The sequence below is a fragment of the Oncorhynchus clarkii genome, chromosome 22 (assembly GCF_045791955.1).
Source record: "Oncorhynchus clarkii lewisi isolate Uvic-CL-2024 chromosome 22, UVic_Ocla_1.0, whole genome shotgun sequence".
Lineage (NCBI taxonomy): Eukaryota > Metazoa > Chordata > Actinopteri > Salmoniformes > Salmonidae > Oncorhynchus > Oncorhynchus clarkii.
Window position 1 is genome coordinate 14,821,476 of NC_092168.1, and position 26,866 is coordinate 14,848,341.

General features: G+C 40.6%; 1 pseudogene; it reads left to right on the forward strand.

The window, feature by feature from the left end:
• Positions 1 to 878: 878 nt before the first annotated feature.
• On the forward strand, positions 879 to 25,961 carry LOC139380443 (histone acetyltransferase type B catalytic subunit-like; annotated as a pseudogene).
• The last annotated feature ends 905 nt before the right edge of the window (positions 25,962 to 26,866 follow it).

A 26,866-nucleotide genomic window follows, 5' to 3' on the forward strand; every position in this document is an offset into this window, starting at 1 on the left:
AGTAAAAGGCGTTGTAGCCTATGCAGGAAAGGGTTATAATCTAGTGCTGTCAGAGTAGTAGGTAGGGGTAAAATAATAGTGGCTTAAACATGACTGTGTGGGTCAGTCATTGGTGCTTCTGGAGGACAGAATTGCCATGCCAAGGATGATAGCACAGCATTACCACAGTTCAATGTTCAGCCATTGCACTCTCCCCCAGAGAGACCATTTATTTTATCGAGCTATCACTGTACTGTAATCCACTTTTTGAAAGACAATTTTAAAGGTTCAAATTCTTAATTGGTAGCATGGTCTGTCATAATGGGACAATTAAAGGGTACATTTTGTTTACTACAACAGATTGCTTAGGTAAGCTATATATTTTTTTGTTTTTTTCTCTATATGGTAGCACAATAGGAAGAACAACTCACGCGAGGAATGTTTAATCTTATTTAAACTTTGAGTGCGTGTGATGAGGTTGGTTGTGTGGAAATCAAATACATAACAATAGTTAATAGTTAGTGTTAAATTCTGGGGGGAAAAATCTAGTTTTTATATTTTCAAAGGACTCACATTTTTAGGCTTCCAGTAGACTATGTCAGAAAAGAAAAAAAATAAGAATATAATTCAGAACACAATAGAATAAAACATCAGCACAGACACAGCACCAAATCATCTCATCAGTATAAAAATAACGAGATACACTTGCGCGGAAAATAGTTTTTTTTCTTCCATCGATTGGTGATGCGCAATAGTACGTGGTTAAACTGTAGCACACACTGGAAGGGTGACAAACAAATCGATGGAGAGCGAGCGATGAGAAAAGTTATGGATTTCTTCCGCATACATCAGATGCGGCGGAAACACGTGGACAAACAGGAAGTCTTCGTTGCGTATTTTCCTCGGGCCTTTGACAACAACAGAGATGCAACAGTGTACAGAAATGGCGGGTAAGAAACACATGAATATATACAACATTTAAGTGCACAAACCCCGTATTATGGTTTGTATTGCAATTTGTATTATAGATGTGCTCACCTATTTGAGTGTTCGAGGGCGATGTATGTATGTTGCTGTCACAGGCAATCGAGCTGTCATCAAGCTTGCTAGCACACTAGCTAGCCCTAGCTAGCTTGATAACGTTATCGGGAATCAGTGATGATGTTGTGGCTAGGGACAAGCTACCCCATTTATAGACACGAACTGCTTTAGCGCCTATTGACGATAGTATCTTCTTTACTTTTTTTTTTAAGAGCCCGACGCTTGATCTGAAAGTTAATTATTACGCATCGCTTGCGGTAGTATTAAGGTTCGTGTTCCCACACAGGCCATATCTCCAAGTTATAGGAGTTGTTTATGGAAGACGAGGCGACCACTAGCTTTGGGACACATCCGGAGCCAGAGTATTGGTTGTGCATCGTTCTGGTGGTTGGCGAAGGAAGGTAACCATACCACAATATAGCTGGCTTCACCAAAAAATGTGCCGTAAAATGTTTTGTGAAACTTACTTAAAGGTAAGGAAAATAAGGGGGTAATGTTTTATACAACCGGGCCCAGGACCGTTAGAACAGTTTGCAGTTCTCCAGATGTCCCGAAAGAAACTTGCAGCAAGATGACGACAAACTAAATCCTCTCGAGATGACACCAGCACTTTCTGTGAATCATGCTAAGCACTCAAAATGTAACGAGTACTTTTGTATGGAGTAAAAAGTACATTATTTTCTTTAGGAATGTAGTGGAGTAAAAGTTGTAAAAATAAATATGGTAAAGTACAGATACACAAAAAAATTACTTAAGTAAAAAATATTTTAAAGTAATACTTAAGTACTTTACACTAGTGATTCACTGATATTACATTTTCGGCCAATACCGATATCCAATTATTTTCCTGGCCAAAAAAAACTATACCGATAATCAATATTTAAAATTTAAGCAGCCTTTTAATGATTCTAGTACAGTTAAATAGTTAAAACACACACACGGACGCATCGGTCTAAGGCACTGCGTCTTCGTGCAAGAGGTGTCACTACAGTCCCTGGTTCGAATCCTGCCGTGATTGGGATTCCCATAGGGCGCAGCACAATTGGCCTAGCGCCGTCCGAGTTTGGCCAGGGTAGGCCGTCATTGTAAATAAGAATTTGTTCTTAACTGACTTGCCTAGTTAAATAAAGGTTACACACACACCACACTGACCAAAAAGTTATTTTGTTGGCATTTACGTATGTCCCCATTACCAGTAAACATAATCAAAACCAATTTCTTTCACTTACTTGCTGTGCTGTTTTGTTGTTCAGTCATTTCATTCTCAAGCAGGACTTCTAAGGAACAGCGTCTGGGTCTTTGCATGTCAAACAAGATACACGTCAAATAGCACTGTTTGACGTGTCAAATAAGCTTGTTGACCAATCAGGACCTGAATATGACTGCATGTCACATAATAATTGAACGCGTTCATAAAATTTTTACGTAGTTATTACACATTGATTACACTATCACTCGTATTTCATATGTCACAATGATTCATAGATACGTATGCTGTGATGCTGGTGAAGTTGTCTTGCGCATCTACATTGCTGGTCATAAATAAAGATAGCCAGCTCATGGATGCAAACAATGTTCTTCCCCAAAAACATAGTAAAACGACAATCGGTTTCATTTAGCTAGCTAACTATATTAGCTAGGTGTCATCATCTAAAATAACCCAAAAATATAAGAAAGTTCTTATTTGATTAATGGTGGTCGGACCCATGGTGGACTTTGCGGTTAGCCTTCAAAATAAAAGTATGTCATTGACAGTGATGCAAATTAATACAAATCATATAATTTAATAGAGCATGCTAAACGATGTTGGAATGTTATATAAAATCAACAAAATACCATTTGTTAATTTGACAATCTGTTGAAATCACACCGGATGTGTTATACTTTAGAATTGCATTGGGGCATACTTATTTCACTGTGGATTAATTGTGGATCAATGACATGGGGTATCAGTCTACTCAGTGACACCCAGAGAACATTAGTATCGTAGCTCTTATTGCAGGACTCTGAAACTACTGTGAATTGAGCCACATTTATTGTCAACCTATGTATAGAACACCCTTTTCCCGAGGAAAAACAATACTGCGTGGATGTTTTGGAGTCTGAACTCTGAGGAGGACGTTGGGAAAAAATATATTGGGTATTGAGTAGACTGTTACCCCATTTCATTGATCCCCAATCCTTAGGTAAAGCTGTACAGTGCCATATGAATGTCAATACACACAATAGGCTGACTGGGGAGGTGATTTCACACAGTCACAGTCCTGTGATAAGAGCTACAACGCTAATATTTGCGTAAACTCTTCACAGTTGTGTTCTGTGGGTGTCACAGAGTAGACTGATACCCCATTTCATTGCTTCACATTCCAACCTTGTTTGACATTATCTAGTCTAAATATGGCATGATTCCATCAATTTGTAACCTTCTGCATCACTTTCAGAGGTACTTTTATTTTGAAGGCAAACTGCAAATTCCACAATTGTGCCTAATCCTTATTGTGGCTAGCTTCACAACACAACCCGGTCAGGTCTAGCCAGATGAAGCCAGCAGGCTGCTTGTACGCTAGCTTTGGGAAACAGGGTTAAGTAGCTGGCTACCTATTTATTTTCATGAACTGAAGTTCAATTTCAATAGGCGAACAACAAGTGGCTACCTTGCTAATACTTACTCACAAGGATTCCTAAATCATTGCTAAGAATAGTGAAAATGACTGCAGTTTCTACAGGTCATTGTTTTCAGGCTGGTTGTATTGGTGCTATTTAGGTACCAAGCTTAAGCTAGCTAGCTACCCCAGAAGTTACGGCCAAACAAATAATGCTTTATTACCAACGAGGTATTGTTAACACATCGTTCGTGACCAGTGTTTGCTTGTTTGCAGACTTTTTTTTAGTACAGCTTTGACAGTGCTACTGATAGTAGTGGTGTCGCTTGGCTTGCAAGTTCAGAACACACAACATTCTATAATAGAACTGTGTTATTTGACGTGTCAAATTAAAAGTGTATTTAACGCATCAAATAGTGTTATTGTAGAATAGTGTTGTTTGAGGTGTATCTTTTTTGACACGCAAAGACCCAAATGGTGTTCCATAGTATGTCATGAAGCTAATAGAAGTGACGCTATTACTGTGTAACTCCGGTAGGGCAGCATCTGAACAGTAGCACCCTTGTTAACGTTAGTGTGTACCGGTGCTCGAACAGTCGCGAAAGCCAACGTCACCCACGACAGAACGGTTGATTGTCAAGGGCAATGAATTCCATTATCTTGGCGTTTTAATGGATTTTGCCTTTGAGTTGACTCGCTGAAATGTTCTTACTCTTTCAAATGACTGCTTGACTTGTTGACTGCTCAATCCACACAGCAGACATTGTGGGCTAGGTTAGGAATGCTGTGATGCACGTGTAGCGCAAAATTGTACGTGGCGTCATTACGTCATGTACCTACGTTATAAAGGTATGCACGTCTGCTTTGACATCGGTTTTTCACATCGGCGTTAAACTAGACATCGGGCTGATACCGAAGTTGGCATTTTTAGCTAATATCGTCCGATTCCGAAATGTTCACCGATATATCGTATATCGTGCATCCCTAATTTACACCACTGTTCAGTGGACTAATCTATTGAGGATGCCACGGTCCAAGAAGGGGAGTGTGTATAAAATGCACAAGGCATGTGTCTCTCCAGAATGCGCTCTCTCCCACCATGCCATGTGCATTCAGTGTTTCTTAACTTCATCGTGTGAATTGTTTGCCCTTTGATTGTTATCGTCTATCAATTCCCCATTACATATACCACCAGTAGTAGCCTACATTTACTGTTAATTCCCTTAATTTCTGATCTACAATGTTTGGTTGGTTACGGTTTTGCCGCCTCTCAAAGTAATTTGTTTTCACCTCAAACAGCAAGTAAACAATGTCTGTTTTTGAGTCCATAGAGAATTACAATAGCTCCTTGACATATTTGAAACATATTTTCTGCCCTCTCCCTTTTGATAACCACTCAGCATGAAAGGGAGAAATTGTAATGCTCTGATGTAGTTAAAATAAAATACCTAATTACTTATTATCCCTTGCACAAACAGCCTACAGCTGTGTCTGTCCTGAGTTCACTGGTGCGGGAAACTCTGAGGGCCCAGAATATTTCATACAATGTTGCAAGTTTGCTAGCATGAGATAAACATATAATTTTTAAAAATATAAAGTTTCTCTGGTTAGGATATCTTGATCTCCTGCTTCTTCTTGAGTCATTTGTATGTCTTCATTATTTAATCAAATGGCACGCTTAAAGCATCAGACAATCTCAGTACATATAGTTGATTTTATTAAAACACAACTTGTATTTTTCCATATATAGAAACACTATATATGGAAAAATACAAGTTTTAACATTTCGACCAATCGATTGCTTAAAGAAAAGACAACTCTATTGACCAAAATTTGTTTTAGTTTGGGACAGCCCTACTGAAAAGCTGCAGATGGAAGATTGAGATGGAGCGTGCCCACAGGTCTGGAAAACATGTAACCAGCCTAGATGACAGTTCCTGGTCAAGTTCTAGAGGTTTAAGGACAAGATGGCTGTTCTGGAGAGAGCCAAGAACTTGAGAGGAATGAACATCTTCCTCAACGAGGACTTCACAGAAGCTGTCGGCCAGAGGCGGAAAGAACTTATCCCAGCTATGAAAACTGCCAGAGAGCATGGGAGCATTGCTTACATCCACTACGACAGGCTCATTGTCCACCCTCCCTCCCAAAAGCCTTGTGAGGAATGAGATAGCCATGCCTCAGGGTCAGTAGCTTCAGCACAACATCACATGCACATATATTGATTGATTTTGTTAAGAGGTCTATTTTCTGGGTGACCTGACGATTGACTAGTTAGCAACTAGCGCTCCATTCTGACTAATGCCTGTAATATGATCCAGGTTCACTCAGCCAACTAGAGTGCATACCAATAGTGTTGGTTCTGTTACATCTACTTGTATTGATCATATCTTCACTAATACTGCAAAGCTTTGCTCCAAAGCAATACCAGCTTCCATTGGCTGTAGTGATTATAACATGGTGGCATTAACAAGGAAAGTGTAAGTGCCAAAGGTTGGGCATAAAGTAATTCATAAGAGGTCATACAAAATGTTTCCTCGATTCTTTTGTTGAAAATGTATGTTGGTCTGATGTTTATGAGGAAGTGAATTCAGGTGCAACACTGGAATTATTTGTAAAAAAAATGTCATGCCAACTGTTGACAATGTACCCCATGATTGATGATGGTTCAAAGAAAGAAATGATCCAAAAGTTGTCTGCTCAGCTGATTAGTTGTTATACTCTAAATTGAGAAATGTTGTGACTAAACTTAACAAGAATAAAATATATTACCAAACAAAGATAAATACTTTGGAGTACCATTTATAATAAAACCTTTAGTTATTGCCAGTCATTTCAATGACTATTTCATTAGTGAAGTGGAAAAACTGAAATGAAAACATTGAACAGTGAACCATCATATTTTTTAATAAAGGATTTCATAATGAAAGAAAATTATTGTGTTTGTGAATTTGTTCAAGTTAGTATGGGAGAGGTAGAAAACGATTGTTATCCATAAAAAAATGATAAGCGACCAGGTATAGACAACCTTGATGAACTATTGAGAATGGTTGCAGACTGTACTGCCGCTCCTATTTGACCTTTCTTTAACCAAACTTTAAAAGAGTGTGTGCGTAGAAGGAAGCTAAATTAATTCCACTGCCTAAAATTAGCAACGCACCCTAACATCCGCCCAATCGGTTTTCTGCCTGTTCTTAGTAAACTAATGGAGAGGATTGTGTTTGACCAAATACAATGCTATTTTTCAGAGAACAAGTTAACTACTGACTTTCAGCATGCTTATCGAGAAGGGCACTCAACTTGTACTGCACTGACGCCAATGAATAATGATTGCTTAAAATAAATGGATGGTTAAATTGTTATTGAAAAAACTTGCCATCCCATGGTTGGAGAGTTATTTATCCAATAGAACCCAGAGAGTGTTCTTCAATAGAAGCCTCTCGAATATCAGATGTGGTGTCCCTCAGGGCAGTTGCCTTGGGCTGTTAGTCTTCTCTATTTTTATATATTATTTGCCAATGGTCTTAAACAAAGCTAGAACGACTATCTGTGTGGATGATCTCGCTCTCCATGGCAGATTTTGAGCTAAACGTTTAAACAGGTTAACAATCACAAGGCTGCCAGGCCAGACGGAATACCAGGACGCGTTCTCAAAGCATGTGCAGACCGGCTGGCAAGTGTCTTCACAGACATTTTAAATCTTTACTTGTCCCAGTCTATAATCCCAATCTATTGTCCCTGTTCCCAAGAGCAACAAGGTAACCTATCTAAATTACTATCGCCCTGTAGCACTCACATCTGTAATTATGAAGTGCTTTGAAAGGCTGGTCATGACACACATCAACACCATCATCCCAGACCCACTCCAATTCACATACCGCCCCAACAGATCCACAGATGATCTACAGATGATCCAATCTCAATTGCACTTTACACTGCCTTCTCCCACCTGGACAAGAGGGAAAATAGCAATTTCAGAATGCTGTTCATAGATTACAGCTCAGCATTTAACACCATAGTCCCTTCCAAGATAGGGACCCTGGGACTGAACCCCTCCCTCTGCAACTGGATCCTAGCCTTCCTGACAGGCTTCCCCCAGGGTAGTGAGGGTAGGCAACATCACCTCCAATGCTATCACTGACCCTCAATACGATGGACCCTCAGTGGTGTGTTCTTAATCCCCTCCTTTACTTCCTGTTCACCCACGACTGCGTGGCCACGCACGACTCAAACCATCATCAAGTTTGTTGACGACATGACGGTGCTAGGCCTGATCACCAACGGTGATGAGTCAGTCTACAGGGAGGTCAGAGACTGCAGTGTGGTGCCAGGACAACAACCTTGACGTCAGTAAGACCAAGGAGCTTATATCGTGGACTATAGGTGAAAGAGGCGAACAACATGGCTGTTGTTGAGCAGGTTGAGATCTTCAAGTTCCTTCATCACTAAGGACCACATCACTAAGGACTTAACATGGTCCACACACACACCCTCAGTCGTGAAGAGGGCACGGCAGCAACTCTTCCCCCTCAGGAGGCTGAAAAGATTTGGCATGTGTTATCGAGAGCATCTTGACTGGCTGCATAACCACTTGGTATAGAAATGCACCGCCCTTGACCGCAAAGCGCTAGACAGGGTGGTGCGGACAGCCCAGTACATCACTGAGGTCAATCTCCTTGCCATCCAGGTCTTCTATATCAGGCAGTCAGAGGAAGGCCTGAAAAATTGCCAAACTCCAGCCACGCAAGCCATAGACTGTTCACTCTTCAACCGTCCGGCAAACGGTACCAGAGCATCGGCTATTGGACCAACGGGCACTGAGACAGTTTCTACCCCCAAGTCATAAGACTGCCAGATAGTGGCCTCCCGAGTGGCGCAGCGGTCTAAGGCAGTGCTTGAGGCGTCACTATAGACCCGGGTTCGATCCCGGGCTGTGTCGCAGCTGGCCGCTCTTGCGACTTCTTGTGGCGGGCCGGGCACATGGACGCTGACTTCGGTCGCCAGCTGTACGGTGTTTCCTCCGACACATTGGTCCGGATGGCTTCCGGGTCAACCGAGTCCGTACGGGAGTTGCAGCGATGGGAGAAGACAGACTACCAATTGGATATCACCAAAATGTGTAAAAAAAAATAGTTTTTTTATTTTTCTTGTCAATTTATTGTCCCAAACTATCTGCACTGACTCTTATGTTGACCCTACGCACACTCACTAAACACAAATAAATAAATAAAGAATTAAGCTGGAAATGCTGTTTGTTTTGCTCCACAGGGATGAACGAAATGGAGAAGAAGTTGGCAGAGTATAAGTGTGACACCAACGAAGCAATCTGTTTAAAACTAGGTTTGTCTCATGCGTCTTCTTATTTAGCTTTGTGTGTAAACTCTTTTGTTTTAGGATGTGGAGATAGTAGCTACTTGCCCTGCATTTTGTTGTTTGGTAAATGGTGCTTTAAGTGTTTCATATACATAGTGCAATATTTGATATGTTGACTGAGTATTTGCCACACCCTCTTACTCAAATAATGAAATACAACTATTTCTCTCAGTCCGTTTCGCAGAGGAGGTCGATAATGAAAGCACGACATTCCATCCAGAGTACAGCCACCAGCTTTATGGTGATGAGTGAGTATCAAACCTAATTCAGCCAGTAAGATCTGTGCATCTCATTACAGTAACTCCATGTGAATTCTACGGCCGCGTTCCACAGCTGAGGCGACGCAACAACCAATGGTTGTGTGCCACGTCATTGACTGACAAATAGCTGTAACGTACAGTATATGGTTAGCTAATACTTAAAATACCTATCCAGGCGTTGTAAGATCTGTCAGGCGTCAGCAACGTCAAAACTAGTGGAATGGCCGATTAAACCTCTAGGATTTGTGGGACGCTAGCGTCCCATCTGGCCAACATCCAGTGAGATTGCAGAGCGCCAAATTCAAATACAGAAATACTCATTATAAAAATTCAGAACATTTTTTTTTAACATAGGTTTAAAGATTAACTTCTTGTGAATCCAACCACGGTGTCAGATTTTTTTAAATGCTTTACGGCGAAAGCATACCTTATGATTATTTGAGAACGTAGCCCAGCAGACAAATCATTGCAAACAGTAACCAGCCAAGTAGAAGAGGTACACAAGTCAGAAATAGAGCTAAAATTAATCCCTTACCTTTGATGATCTTCATATAGTGGCACTCAGAATACATTCATTTACTCAATAAATGTTCCTTTTGTTCGATAAAGTCTCTTTATATCCAAAAACTTCAGTTTTGTTTGTGTTTTCTTCAGTAATCCACAGGCTCAAACACAGTCAAAACAGGCAGACAAAAAAAATCCAAATTGTATCCGGAAAGTTCATAGAAACATGTCAAACGATATTTATATTCAATCCTCAGGTTGTTTTTAGCCTAAATGATCTATAATATTTCAACCGGACAATAACGTTGTCAATATAAAAGGTAAACAAGAAAGGCACTCTCTCGGGATTGCGCATGAAAAAGCTCTGTGACATGGTAGGGTCCACTCATTCAGACTGGTCTTACTCCCTCATTTATCAGAATACAAGCCTGAAACAATTTCTAAAGACTGTTGACATCTAGTGGAAGGTATATGAACTGCAATTTGAGTCCTAAGTCAATGGATACTGTAATGGCATTGAATAGAAAACTATAAAACCAACAACAAATTTGGTTTTTGCCTGCCAAATCCGTTCTGTTATACTCACAGACACTATTTTAACAGTTTTGGAAACTTTAGTGTTTTCTATCCAAATCTACCAGTTATATCCATATCATATCTTCTGGGCCCGAGTAGCAGGCCGTTTAATTCCGAATGCTGCCCCCTACCCTAGAGAAGTTAATTAGGGCCGATTTCAATTTTTCATAACAATCGGAAATCGGTATTTTTGGACACCGATTTTTTTCATTTTTTTTTACACCTTTTATTTAATCTTTATTAACGAAGTCAGTTAAGAACACATTCTTATTTTCAATGACGGCCTAGGAACGGTGGGTTAACTGCCTTGTTCAGGGGCAGAACAACAGATTTTTACCTTGTCAGCTCGGGGATTCAATCTTGCAACCTTACAGTTAACTAGACCAACGCGCTAACCACCTGCCTCTCATTGCACTCCACGAGGAGCCTGCCTGTTACTCGAATGCAGTAAGCCAAGGTAAGCTGCTAGCTAGCATTAAACTTATCTTATAAAAAACAATCAATCATAATCACTAGTTAACTACACATGGTTGATGATATTACTAGTTTATCTAGCGTGTCCTGCTAGATATAATCGATGCGGTGCATATTCGTGAAAAAGGACTGTCCTTGCTCCAATGTGTACCTAACCATAAACATCAATGCCTTTCTTAAAATCAATACACAGAAGTATATATTTTTAAACCTGCATATTTAGCTAAAGGAAATCCAGGTTAGCAGGCAATATTAACCAGGTGAAATTGTGTCACTTCTCTTGCGTTCATTGCACGCAGAGTCAGGGTATATGCAACAGTTTGGCCCGCCTAATTTGCCAGAATTTTACGTAATTATGACATAACATTGAAGGTTGTGCAATGTAACAGGAATATTTAGACTTATGGATGCCACCCGTTAGATAAAATATGGAACAGTTCCGTATTTCACTGAAAGAATAAACGTCTTGTTTTCGAGATGATAGTTTCCGGATTCGACCATATTAATGACCTAAGGCTCGTATTTCTGTGTGTTATTATGTTATAATTAAGTCTATGATTTGATAGAGCAGTCTGACTGAGCGATGGTAGGCACCAGTAAGCATTCATTCAAACAGCACTTTCGTGCATTTAGCCAGCAGCTCTTCCCTGTGCTTCAAGCACAGCCCTGTTTATGACTTCAAGCCCATCAACTCCCGAGATGAGGTTGTTGTAACCGATGTGAAATGGCTAGCTAGTTAGCGGGGTGTGCGCTAATAGCGTTTCAAGCGTCACTCGCTCTGAGACTTGGAGGAGTTATTCCCCTTGCTCTGCATGGGTAACGCTGCTTCGAGGCCAGGTAGGGGCGAGGAGAGGGATGGAAGCTATACTTTTACACTGGCAATACTAAAGTGCCTATAAGATCATCCAATAGTCAAAGGTATATGAATTCCAAATGGTATAGAGAGAAATAGTCCTATAATAACTACAACCTAAAACTTCTTACCTGGGAATATTGAAGACTCATGTTAAAAGGAACCACCAGCTTTCATATGTTCTCATGTTCTGAGCAAGGAACTTAAACGTTAGCTTTTTTACATGGCACATATTGCACTTTTACTTTCTTCTCCAACACTTTGTTTTTGCATTATTTAAACCAAATTGAACATGTTTCATTATTTATTTGAGGCTAAATTGATTTTATTGATGTATTATATTAAGTTAAAATAAGTGTTCATTCAGTATTGTTGTAATGGTCATTATTACAAATCAAAATAAAACAATCAGCCGATTAATCACTATCGGCTTTTTTTTGGTCCTACAATAATCGGTATCGGCATTGAAAAATCATAATCGGTCGACCTCTAATCAAAACTCTGGAAAGCGGCCTAAATCTGTGTGCTGGTTGCACGACGGTGAACTGTTGAGAACTGAATTATGTGAACGCTAACTCACCTGCAGTGAGCTCCAAAACTATTGGGGCAGTGACACATTTTTGGAAATGATACAATGACTATTAAAGGTTAAAGTGCAGAGTGTCAGCTTTAATTTCAGGGCATTTTCATCCATATCAAGTGAACCGTTTAGAAATTACAGCACTTTTTGTACATAGTCCCCCCCATTTTAGTGGACCAAAACTAATTGGGACAAATTCACCTAAAGTAGTTAAAAGTGAAGTATTTGGTCCCATATTCATAGCACGCAATGACTACATCAAGCTTGTGACTCTACATATTTGTCGGATGCATTTTTTGTTTGTTTAGCTGGTTTCAGATGTGTTATATGCCCAAAATGGAATCACTTTTATTTTGTAAATAAGAATAGAATATGTTTCTAAACAATTTGGATGCTACCATGTTTATGGATAATCCTCAATGAATCATGATGAGTGAGAAAGTTACAGGGGCATAAATATCATTGTAACGGGTGAGAGGTTAGCATGTCTTGGGGGGGTATGATACGGTTCACTCTATGGATAAAAATGACCCTCAAATTAAAACTGATAGTCTGCACTTTAACCTCACCGTCATTCTGTCATTTCAAATCAAAAGTGCTGGAGTACGGAGCCAAAAAATGCCACTGTCCCAATACTTTTGGAGCTCACTAGCTAGTTATCCACTTTGTTTTAATTGATTTATTTCCTCAGTGAGGTGGCTTTTGGATACAAAGGCCTTCAGATTCAACTGTACTACAGTGCTAGGAACCTGATCACATTCTTCAAAGTTAAATGTTCAGCCAGAGTCACAGAAAACCTTGACTGCGTGGAGGTAAATAAGTTGATTTGAAATGCCTTTTTTTATCACTTTAGCCCGAGCACAGTAACATGGGTGTTACGTAAATAAAAAAGAGCGATGTCCTGTCAAACTATATTCCATTCAGAGATAGGCCCCAACTCTTATGTCGTGAGGGTTTCTCAACCACGTGACCTGCCCAGGGAAATCTCTTGGTCTTCGCAAAAGCTTAGTTTTTTCCCGGTCATTTGAAAAAACCCACCCTCGGTACCCTTATAGCTCCTCTTCTGGAACTTGTCCAGTTTCCCAGCCTGCTTTAGCTCGAGGTGAGCTGTTTCGGGAGCCTTTTCTGTGGGCTGCTTTGTGCATGTTTCCGTGGGCCTTCTGTAGTGAGCCAGCACCTCCCTCTGAGTGGTGGTATTATGCAGAAGATATGTAAGAGATCTCATATTTTGTCAGACTAATCCCAGTCTATCATAGGCCCCATGGGCCATTGGTGCACTAATCCTATCCCTCCCTCTCTAAAGGGAAGGATCAGAGTTGGATCGGGTGGTCTTGGCTCATCCATTGATTTGAGTGGCTCTGTGATAGTCTGCAGGAAGTGGAATATGTCCTGCTGGGGAATGTTTCCCATAAGTGTGTTTTGTCAGGAGGGAGATGTATCACCGAAGAACTCGGTCCCCAGAACGAACCCAAATTACAGTTCTGAACCTCTGACCAAGTTTTCCTGGGCAGTAGCTAATCTGTGTAGTGCTTTCAATTGAAAGAAATCCTAGTAAAGTAATGGTCAGTAACACTTCACTTGCTTTACACATAGTATAGCTGTAATTGCTCCATTGCATTGACACTTTGTTACATTGTAATTTATGGAGTTGAATGTTTTTTTATTATTACAGAATATCAAGAAGAAAATGTTAACTTATTACCCGAATATAGTTACAGCATTTCTACATCTCTAGGTGTAGTAGGATAGACTGAATGTCAAGTGTTACCTGAAAGTTTTCTTGTGGACTCATTAAAAGTATGTCACAATGAGAAGCAATTGTCTAATTGAGTGCATAGACCGTAGTAACATTATACATGAACAAATAGCGGCAGGGAAATCCAATTGTTTTTATTAGACACCGAGCAGTCATCAGTGAAATAATTGTTTTGGATGAATTTTTCTGTAGTTTTCTTTGTTAAACATTTCCCAGACTGTCTATTCTGTTCCCAATACTAAACAGTACTCTGATGTAAAGCTGGAGAATTTCCAGCGAGGATGACGGCCAGGCCAACGTTGACCCACGAGTGTCCACCTCGTTAAGGGTTTAGTGCAGCTGGTGCGAGGGTAGAGAGTTAGGGAGCAGCAGCAGAGTTCAGGCTCCATCTGAAGAGTGTTTGTCTGTGAGTGCGTGCTCACTGTGGCTGGGTAGAGTGCAGCTGGTGAGGGAGAGGAGGGGAGCTGTGAGACAGAGTTCAGCATGCAGCTGCTACTACTCTAATGGAAGACTTGTCAGAGATCACCTTTACCCTAAACCAGCCAAACTCTATAATGATGGACTCCACACAGTCGGACATCGTTTTTTTGTTCCAGTCCTTGTTTCATACTGGGCATCCACTCGTGGAAATCTGAAACGTACATCAGCAATGTGTAAATCAAATATGAGCCTCGATCTAAAATGCAAAGCTGTTAATATACAAATGTTTGGATTGTCATTGCAATATGTAGCTTACGTTTTAAGTCTGCCAAAAATCATTGTCAATGGAGATATTTTTTGTATGACAAAGAAATCCAATTTGAGATTTTAAGCAGATAGTGATGCAATTAAAAGTTCAATTGAATTTGGACGTTTATCAAAATGGCACAGTTGGGTTAAAGGGTAGGGCCGGGACGATAACCGTATCGTGGTACTCCTTAGTATCACGTCAAGGAAACAAAACGCAAAAGAAACGCGAAGCAGATTTAACTACTTTAGGAAAATGTTGGCAATAAACCGTTATTATGTTGTCATTCAGTCACATGTATTTATTTTCCAAGCTATAGCACACAATATGTTACATACACAAGGTTTTTAAAGGACCAAAGAGTAGTCTGCTTTGCGTTTTCATTTTTGCCATGAAACAAATATTTGCGATCCTGTTGTCGGCCTGGTTAGTGCCTCTCTGGGTCCTGAGAGAGATCTAATTGAATGTATTTGCTCTATAGGTACATGCAAAGCCGCAGAATCCGTGCATTGTGAAGGACAACGCGATCTGATTCAGTGTTCTTTTTTTCTTCTTTTTTTTTTAACCTTCAAAAACGTTTTCACTACTCCTAAATAAGATGTGTACACATGATCAATTATATCCCGAAGATAAAAGGCATTCGGATGGAACAAAGCGTTTCTAAAGATGCATTGTTACGTAATTTATACCGAACTATGGCTTCTTTTATTCACGATTGTGCAATTTAGTGTCTAGTATATCGGAGAGTGCCTCGGACAATATGTCTTGTTTGTCCATGGCCTTTTACTTCTGATCCTTATTCCTCAGAAATGCAGTCCAACAATTGCAATGGTGAAGTGGCATTCGGCTGCAGGTGCATTACTTCCAGTTGGATATTAGCTGATGTCTGAAAGGAGAGGAATTAGCAGTGTGTTGTATTAGCCTTTTGTAGTGCATTTTGTTCGGGCCTTCTTCATTTCCCCGTTTTTCTATGGCGAGCAGAAAGGGCCTCGGTATAGAACTAATGCTCATCGTGCATGTAAATGGTGTGAAAGGGCTGCTTAGCAAGTTAATACAAAGTGTTCTCATGTCAATCCTTGTGGAAATGGATACAATGCAAACATCACAGCTGAACCAACCACACATTCTAGTGAGTAAAAAGTCCAGGGGAGAGGGTGGGGTGGGGGGGGCCCTTTGTCTGCCAGGCTCTTTCATTTGATTGAGTTGCGCTCGCCAGGATTAGACGAGAGGCCTCTATTATGGATGCCCGAGGTTTGTTAAGTTGAGATCAATTCATTACATTTTATTGCCCAGTGAAATGCAGAAATACGTTATTGTGGGGGCTTCATCAAATATTCATGGTTTAACGTAAGTAGTAAATGTATTCAATTAAGTGCTCTTTCACCAAGGGGTTGGGAAGGGGGGCGGGCGTCTCTGCTCTGCTGACTGTCTTAATTGCCTAATGGTTCTCCTTTTTGTGGCACAAAAATATGTATTCTTCCACTTTAATTCCTCGTGTTCTCTGTCAATCAGGGCTGAAGCATAGCCTAATGACCGAACAGTAGGAACTGTGATTAGACATGGCAGCGGAAAATAAATAAATAATGTCCACAGATTTCCTGATTTATTCAATTGGAGCAGTTAGGCCATAAAACTAGATGGGCTCTGTAAGGTCTTTTTGTAATGAAGACCGTGGACGTGTTTAATCTATATGATCCAACTATATCAAAGAACAAACGCGTACAACATTTTGAAGAAATCCGTTTATTTCAAATGCATTATTGACTTTAAAAGTTATACGATTGCAGTTTTCGTCCTGGCAAATGCTTATCGGCATACTTTTATTTATTTTTGAACAGAAATGGAATATAGATACAAGGCTACTTTCCCTTATACAAGATGCTGTCGCTTTGTGTCATGTTCTAGTAAACCCTGTTCTTTCCTCCCAGCAGCCTGATGATGTCGAAGGAAAGATCCGGGAGATCATTCCCGCTGGGTTCAGCTGCAACACGGACGACTTCACCTCATTGTTGGAGAAAGAGGCCAACTTCAAACCCTTCGGTACCCTGCTTCACACATACCACGTCCACAATGTGGAGGAGGGTGAAGACTTTCCCTACCAGATTCACAAGGTTCACATTCTAGTCCTTGGTCCTACAATATAGAGTATTTTATGTAATTATATACAGATAACAGTGCTTTCCATTTCGCCCATATGACTTGCAGGTTATTTCAGTGTAAGGGAGGGCGCTCTGCTTATTTATCATGACTTAGACTGTCCTCAGACCTGCTGTGTTCTCTAGGTGGACGTGTCGTGCCCTGGATTCCGAGACTACCATGAGCGCCTGCAGACCTTCCTCATGTGGTTCATTGAGACGGCCAGCTTTATCGACGTGGACGACGATCGTTGGGACTTCTTTCTCGTGTGAGTGGTGCCCTCCTTAACCAACGTCACTCTCCCGAACCCGTTCGTTGACTCATTCAGAAACAACGGGCTCCTTTGAGGAGCTCACTACCAATTACCAGGCCAGTTTGATTATATTTTCCCTGGTTATTGGAGAATTGTTGATCTGGCAAGAGGCACCTTTTGTGTTGAAAACCCTTTTCATTCATTTTTTTCAGGGCAAGAGCTGAATTGAACACGGTTGTCTTTTGAAACACTGAATGACATCTCGAACAGTAAAAAGAGCCTCTGCCAGTGTTTTCTTTATCCTGGCACCTATTTATAGTGACAATGGGTAAATGGACTGAAGTGATGTGGAGGACCCCCGATTCCCCCCCCTCTCTACCCCTCTTCTCCTCTTCTAAGTTGCAGTCCTCCAATTAAGTGCTTAATGTATTCAGGTTGTAGCAGGTGTACGGATCGGGACGGGCCTGGCTGCTCCAGCATGCTGACACTGGAAAAAGCATCCCAGAGAATGGAGAGGGGAAAATGGACGCGGCACTGGAGTGTGCCTGTAATTGTCCTGCTTGCCTTTTGTGTTTTATCTGCAGATTTGAGAAGTACAATAACGATGGGGAGACTCTCTTTCGCAACTGTTGGCTACATGACAGTTTATAATTACTATGTGTATCCAGACAAAACCCGACCACGTGTAAGGTAATTACTAGGGGAGCACGTGCCTTCCTTTTCTTTTGTACAAAAAAAGGAGAGGAAAATTATATATTTCTCTCTCCCTAGTCTTACAAAAATCTCAAATTACTGGCTTATGTATCCAACCATCCAACCCCGCTCTGACTCATATGGGAGCCAAAATGATGAGTATCTTCAACAACAAAAAAAGCTTTGCCTGTAAATAAGCATTTTGTTTGATGTATTGATGGACATGACATAACAATTTGTTACGTTTCTTATAATCAAGTGAAAAGGGCTCCCTCAATTTCAATTCATTAGTACAGTGCCTTAGAAAGTATTCATACCCCTTGACTTGTTCCACATTTTGCGTTACAGCCTGAATTCAGAATGGATTCAATGGATTTATTTTCTCACCCATGTACACACAATACCCCATAATGACAGTGAAAGCATGTTTTTAGAAATTGTAGCAAATTTATTGAAAATGAAATACAGAAATATCTCATTTACATAATTATTCACACCCCTGAGTCAATACTTTGTAGCACCTTTGGCAGCGATTACAGCTTTGAGTCTTTCTGGGTAAGTCTCTAAGAGCTTTCCACACCTGGATTGTGCAACATTTGCCCATTTATTCTTTACAAAATTCCTCAAGCACTGTCAAATTGCTTGTTGATCATTGCTAGACAACCATTTACAGGTCTCGCCGTAGATTTGCAATTAGATTTAAGTCAAAACTGTGACTCGGCCACTCCAGAACATTCACTGTCTTCTTGGTAAGCAACTCCAGTGTAGATTTGGCCTTGTGTTTTAGGTTATTGTTCTGCTGTAAGGCGCATTAATTTCCCAGTGTCTGGTGGAAAACAGACTGAAGCAGGATTTCCTTTAGGATTTTGCCTGTGCTTAGCTGCATTCTGTTCCTTTTTGATCCTGAAAAACTCTCCAGTCGTTAACGATTACAAGCATACCCATAACATGATGCAGCCACCATTATGCTTGAAAATGTGAAGTGTTGTACTCAATAATGTGTTTTATTGGATTTGCCCTGAACATAACACTTTGTATTCAGGGCAAAACGTGAATTGCTTTGCCACATTCTTTGCAGTATGACTTTAGTGCCTTATTGCAAACAGGATGCATGTTTTTGAATATGTTTTATTCTGTACAGGCTTCCTTCTTTTCAATCTGTAATTTAGGTTAGTATTGTGGAGTAACTACAATGTTGTTGATCCATCCTCAGTTGTCTCCTATCACCGCAATTAAACTCTGTAAATGTTTTAAAGTTACCATTGGCCTCATGGTGAAATCCCTGAGCTGTTTCCTTCCTCTCCGGCAACTGAGTTAGGAAGGTCGCCTGTATCTTTGTAGTGACTGGGACTATCGATGCACCATCCAAAGGTAAATAACTTCACCATGCTAAAAGGGATGTTCAATGTCTACTTTATTTTATTTTTACCCATCTACAAATAAGAGCCTTTCTTTGCAAGGCATTGGAAAACCTCCCTGGTCTTTGTGGTTGAATCTGTTTGAAATTCACTGCTCGACCTTACAGATAATTGTATGTGTAGGGTACAGAGATGAAGTAGTAGTCATTCAAAAATCATGTTAAACACTATTGCACACAGAGTAGGTCCATGCAACTTACTATGTGATTTCTTAAACACATGTTTACTCCAGAACTTATTTAGGCTTGCCATAACAATTGTATTTATTTTTATTTAACATTTTATTTAACTTAGGCAGGTCAGTTAAGAACAAATTCTTATTTACAATGATGGCCCACCAAAAGGCCAAAGGCCTACTGCAGGGACGGGGGCTGGGATTCAAAATAAATTACATAAAAATATGACAAAAATAGGACAAAACACACATCACGACAAGCGAGACAACACTACATAAAGAGAGAACTAAAACAACAACATAGCATGGCAGCAACACATGACAACACTGCATGATGACAACACAACATGGGAGCAGCACAACATGGTAGCAACACAAAACAGGGTACAAACATTATTGGGCACAGACAACAGCACTAAGGGCAGGAAGGTAGAGACAATACATTACGCAAAGCAGCCACAACTGCCAACAAATTGGGTTGAATAATTTAATAATTTTCGTTTTTCATTTTTAATAAACATTTTTGGGGGAAACTATTCCACTTTGACATTATGGGGTATTGTGTGTAGGCCAGTGCCAAAAAAAATCTAAATGTAATCCATTTTAAATTCCGGCTGTAACACAACAAAACGTGGAAAAAGTCTCAAGGCCATGTACATTACTCCATGCTAACATAAATTACAAAAGTGAGCTTTTTCTTTCTCAGATAATTATCTTAACATCAAGATCTGATCAGTCATATACAAGGTTGCCTTTTTTCTGTGAATGACGGGGGGTTTGATAGGTCTGGCTGAGAGGTCAGCAAGGCTGTTCTTTCATGTCTTTGTGTATGTTGGCCTGGTGTCCTTCTGAACAGCCAAATGCTGATCCTGCCGCCGTTCCAAGGAGAGGGTCATGGTGCCCAGCTGCTGGAGGTAGTGCACAGGTTCTACTGCAATCTGCCTAAAGTACAAGACATTACAGGTGTGTGTTTGTGGGCGTGTTTAACTATACTTGTGGGGACCAGAAGTCTCCACAAGAATAGTAAACTAACAGAAATTTGACTAACTGTTAGTCCCTACAAGGTCAAATGCTATTTCTTGGGGGTTAAGGTTAGAATTAGTGTTAGGGTTAGGAGCTAGGGTTAAGGTTAGATTTTAGGATTAGGGAAAATAGGATTTGGAATGGGACTGAATTGTGTCCCCACAAGGTTAAGCTGTACAAGACTGTGTGTGTTAATGTAAGTAACACAAAATGAGTTGATGTCTTATGATGTTTCATTTTGGGGAGGAGGCTATAACTGCTAGAGTTTCACATACGATTACATGTATTTACATGGTAAAATGCAAAGCCGTTACACCCGAATAATTGATTTGCGTAGGACAATTGAAATGAATTTATTTTGTATTTTACTTTATTTGCCAGGGACGATGTACAACAAAACATAAGTCTCAGAGAGGAGAAGTGATGCGGTGCACCAGATTTAGCTGACAGCTCATTTAGAAAATAACAAAGAAGCATCCGCTCTCCTGTCCAGAGGGGCACCCCTATTTTCTTGTCTTATTTTTCTCTACTTTGAATCTAGTCTTTGAATTTTTTAAAAAATTTGATTTATTTCACCTTTATTTAACCAGGTAGGCCAGCTACTGCTGGATTTTTGTCTCTTTTTTTAAATGTTTTATTCCAGGTGGCTTTAAATCCTCTCCATGTTGCGCTGTAGTGAATATTTTTCAAAACCGCAGTGGGAGCTGGGTAAAATGTCAATGCAAGCCGCTTTCGCAGAACTGCGCTTGACACATGCAGCCACAATCATACTCTGACAATGGTGTAATTATTGGACTGTTTCAGGAATCAGTGGGATTTGAATATAAGCCTGTATTGAAAACTGTGGCCTTGGATGTCTTGGGGAGGTTGATGTGAACAGTTTGATAAAACATCAATTGACTATACCTAACATTTCATGTAATGTTTTTATTTTAAATGGAATTTCAAGCTTGTGTCTAATTTATTGTTTTCTGTTATTTGCAGCTGAAGACCCCTCAGAGAACTACGTGAAGCTGAGAGACTACGTTCTGGTCAAGCTCTGCCAAACGCTGCCGATCATTCGCCACAGACAAGCTTCCTCTGAGCTTCAGTGACGACATGGCCACAGAGGCCAGGGAGAAGTTAAAGATTAACAAGGTCAACCTCAGCTTTAACCCTAGAGCCCAGAGGAGGATACATTTGATTACTGTACTTCTCTCACTCATTAACCCAAGGCTCTCCAGTCCTAGAGGGAACATGTACCATTTTATTTAAAAGGGTAGGCACTGACTTATCTTACTGCACTTATTCTGCGTCATGTTTTCATTTTTGCCAAATGGTTGTTTCTCACTCCGCCATGGCACTTTCATGAAGCTTCAGGCACCTCAGAGTTGTTCAAGAAGGTTCTGAATAGCTCGACCAAGCTAAGAAATCGTCTGTCTTTTCTAGATGATTGTGGAGACAGACTGTACGGGTTCTTAAAGGCACTAATGGCCCTGTCCTGTTTTTTTCCCCCTACAGAAACACGCAAGACGAGTGTATGAAATCCTCCGACTGAGGGTGACGGACATGAGCGTTGAGACGAAAGCAAGAGATTACCGTCTGGAAGTCAAAAAGAGGCTATTTGCCCCCGACCAAGGTATGTTTAAAAGAAAGGACCGTAGCTTCTCCAGTGAAATGCATTCCTCCGTCCTTTTTGCAGTGTCTGCCTTGCGCTCTAGTTTCTAATCACATGGAATAAGCAGATTGTGTCTACTGTGTAATGTCTATGTGTTTCCCAATAGACTTCATTAGTGGTGAATGGCTGTTAGTTGCACTATATAACCTGGGATCAATTCAGAGTTGATTTCATTTGATAATAGGGCGAGTCCAATATTTTTGGTATCTCAGATTGTTCTGGCAATTCTCACATAGGAACTTCATTGGGAGATGTTTGAAATGCTTTTTACGTTTGTATCACAAATCATAATAAAAGTGTCCATTTTAGGCCCTTTTTAGACCTACACATGCCTCATGTAAGACCCTATGATCCGTACATGATACAGACAACATCTTGTTTTCATTATAGTCCTTATAGTTATAGTGTGCTCTAACATAGGGAGTATGTCTAGATTCTGAAAGACATATTTGTCCAACATAAATATGAATATCTCAAAACTATCCTTTTTTTGATTTGTCTTGTTTTTAGACATTGTTTGTAACAATATACTCTTCAAACCTCAGCTTTAACCATGTCCAGAGTGGCTCTCTGTTATTTTTAATGATATAACCCATTTATACATAGAAAATTACATAGGTTGTTCAAACTCAACTCTGGAGCTCGAAGCCAGTTCTGCATTTTTTTTCATTATTCCCCTCTAATCAGGGACCGCTTTAAACCCGGCTGAACCAGGTGTGTGCAATTTTAATTATCAGGAAGAACAGAAAACCAGCAGGCTCTGGACGTCATACGGTAAGAGTTGAATACCCCTGTTGTAGGTCATTAACCAATCACAGCCCTCCTTGAGGATTGCAAATCATCAGCACAGGGAGTTCCCTTTTGAATCCATTTTCCCATTCACTGTGTTGGTGGTGCTCATAAAATGTATCATAACTTCATAATTAGCAACGCCCACACTGGAAATTTGATGTACTTGTATATTGTTCCAAACAATGTCTTAAAAATGAACAAAATCTAAAAGGGTCGTTATGCGATATTAATATTTTTAATGTTGAATAAATGAATGTGAACATTTGTCTTTCAGAATCTAGACATACTTCGTAAGTTAGAACACACTATAAGGACTATAATGAAACCAAGATGGTGTCTGTATCATGTAGGGTCTTACAGGAGGCATGTATAGGTCTAAAAAGGGCCTAAAATGGCCACTTTCATCATGGTTTTCAAAGAAATGGTTTGATACAAATGAAAGAGGCATTTCAAACATCCTTCCTCCCAATGAAGTTTCTATGTGAGAATTGCCAGAACAATCTGAGATACCAAAACTATTTTCCTCTGGTGTAGAATCCACCCATTAACTGATTATACCACACGTTTGCAAAATATATAGTGTTTGACGACTTATGACTGACTACCCACGATGCATTAGCATGGTTTCAGAAATGGCCAAGGATGAGGCCAAGAATGTGACACACTTTATCTGCTTAGAGCTACTTCTTGTTGCGTCTTGTAACTTATGTTGCAATACTTTTCTAGAATCAGGAGAACGATTATTCCCCATTTGCAGGAAAAATGTCTGGAGTACCAAAGGCTTATTATTGGAGATACAATGGAGCACTGCAGGCCTCCACAGTAGTGTTACCCCAGGATTCAGTTCTATTCAGAGCAGTGTCATTATGCAGGATTTGCATGTCATTAGGAGGGAGGAGTAACTTAGGTGGAAGTAGGTTGCTAACAGCACACATTCAAGCAGTTAAAGAATATGCTTGCCAAATAGTACACGTTTCATATTAGCGCTCTTACTGTGCTTTTTGAAATTTGATTAGACAAACTGTTACTAATTTTGTATTTACAGGATAACATTGATTTACATATGTATGTTCCATGACATGTAATTTGAGTGTCTCGTTGAAACCCAGCATATCAGCCGTTACAGCAGGGTTCTTCATCTGGTGGCCCGCATGCTGAATTTGTCCCCCTCCCCGCGGGTCTTTTTATTTATTTTTATAAAATCAGCGTTTGACATAAAATACTGTAAAAAATGACATTAAAAAAGTAAAATATTCTAATAGAAATGTAAAAACCTGGATATCAGCTCCAAGTGTTTTTAATTTTGGAAATCTGTTTCCAACTATTCCCACGCCTAATAGAGAGACGCGTGATCATGTACGCCGTAGAGGTAAGTTAGGTAATATGTACATGTAGGTAGGGGTAAAGTGACTTATGTCTGTTTGGGCTTCTTGAGGTCAATTTGCAGTCTACAAATGAGTTGTAATTATGTTCAGGCTCCCGACCGTCCGCTCAAGAAAGACTGCCCGCTGCTGAGTCTAGTTGATGATTTGACATTTGAGTCATTTAGCAGACACTCTCACCCAGAGCGACTCACAGTAGTGAGTGCATACATTTTCATAAGGGGGGGGAGTATACTCGTTCATGATCCCTGCATTAGAGGATTGCTGTCAGCAGTGTAACCACATGTCTTGAAAAAGGCCTTATTATCTGTAGAGGGAAAAAGTGTGTGGTGGAAAAGGAAGTAGGAATTCCTTGGGAGACTGGCTGTTGAGTGGAGGAGAGATCTGGCAGCCAGATGCAGCAGGCCGTTTTGTTTTCGGGGAGGTTTGTAGTTTGTAGTTAGCTCAGCGGAGTCCTCTCTGTGAATGTGTGGAGAATTTCACGTCTCTGCTCAACTTCTCTTCCCCCGATTCCCAAGAGAGTGGGAACTTTTTTTGCACTGGCCCCAAAATACATGAGTGAGGACTCTTGGTTCATGTCCAGAAGCTGTCAGCACTCCTGCAGACTCAATTACAGAATCCTTTGCTTGCCCTCTGACTATTTGGTTTTAAGACACTAATGAGATGCATTCAGGTCTGCAATATGAGGAACAATATTAACTTTCTCTTGCCAGTTGAACGTGCATTATGTAAGATGCTGCTAATTGCAATCAAAACAGTCGCATTTGCAAAATACCATATAGCATTTTTTTGTTTTGCTTCAATAAAAAAAAACATGGCTAACACAAGCTACTATTGCAACTATAACGTTTTGGGGGGGAAACACGCCAAGGGATTTTACACAAACGCAGTGCATTAACCAGTGTATGTGTTTATTGCGTGCTTAGAAGAACCAGCGGGAGCTGACCAAGATGATGAGGTGTCTGCGGCCAGAGGAGCTGGCATCCCACATCAGTCAGATGGACACGGCGCTGTAGCAGGAGGTGCTGGAGAAAAGCTACCAGGAGGTGCTAGCCGTGTACCGGAGAGTCATTGAGAGGCTAGCACAGGCCTGATCCAGGGGGCCTAACGTCGGCCCTGGCTACCCCCTGTAACACAAACCCCCCCACCACCACCACCCTGGCCCCATCTCCTTCTCCTCTTCCCACTGATGGTCCTAGATATACAGTAGAGGTTGAGCAGCGCTGTGCAGCTGGCTGGCTGCCTGGGGAAGGCCCACTGTGTCCCATGTGTGTAATCACGCTGTGTGAGATTTAGTGATTGGTAATCATTCACAGGTGATAGGAACACCATCCATACGGTCTGGCTGTGCAGAACATGCCTCCTTTTGATATAGAGAATAACAGAGATGGTGGTTATTTTTTTCCCCCTCAAATATCTGTCTAGGTTTTTCCTGAAGACGTGTAGGTTTTTAAGCACTTCGTACTGAAATAAATGACATGTTTTTTTGTTGTACATTGATCAATTGGGTTGATCTATTCATTGATGCTGTTCTGAAGTGTCATTTCAGATTCACGTGTTCTACTGTTATTGGGACAATGTGTAATAATTATTGCGCTGTGATGATTATTGTACCGGTAGCTACTATTGTACTGTTATTGGTACAATGTACAATTATTATTTTCTCAATGTTTTGGTAAACTACCGTATTAAACTTAATGTATTCCTAATGTTAACTGCATCCTGATTTACCAGATCAATTGTACTTTTAAGCACAGTGTGGAGTTCAACTGGGCTGAATATGCAGTTACTAATATCAGTTACTCTATTTAGTCTAATCAATTTACAGATATAATTTTGTTCAGGCACCCTCTTGTGGCTAATGCAACTTCTGATTGCCCTTTAGGCTGAGTGTTGAGCTAATGAGCGTTATGGTTTTCAATTTAAAACCTCTTTGCCTCTGCACTGCCCACTTGTCCAGAGCGCTGTGATGAATAGCCATCTCTAGATACTTTTGCACATTGTCGCCAAATCAAGGTTTCCAGATTAATTCGTCCCCCCTCCACTTCAGTTGTAACAAGTAAAATCTCTGAATATTTGACCAGCTCGGATTTGGATTGATTCAATCCACGTGTGGGGTGTCATTTCACTGTCGGAGACCAGACCATGTATTGTTCTTTAATGATGTGAGTATTTAGCTACGGTAGAAGCCAAACAGACTGGTGAGAGATGGGTTTCATTTTATTGGGGAATAGTGGTTGCTGACATCTTGAGTTATGAGTTCGTGTTGGGACTTCTCGCCGTGCTGTTGGACAGTTTTACATGCCTTCTGTGATGTTGTCAGAGTGGGGGGGTTATGGGACTGGGACCCCATGTCTCCCTCCAGACCAGACCACACAGTGATGTTTACAGAAGCCCAATTACTTCCCTAGAACTCTGCCATGCAAATCAGGGGAGCCCAAACCCTCAGTCCCTCAGTGACCCTGCCTGTAGTAGGTTATAGTGCTGGGGAGTTTAGGAGTGAATGTGGCTCAGATTGATGCAAGGCTGTTGACATCTAGGCAGCAGGGAGCATACAAAGATATTTCTAAGGGCTTGTTTGATAACATGTTACAATGACAAGTGTTGCTTTAGT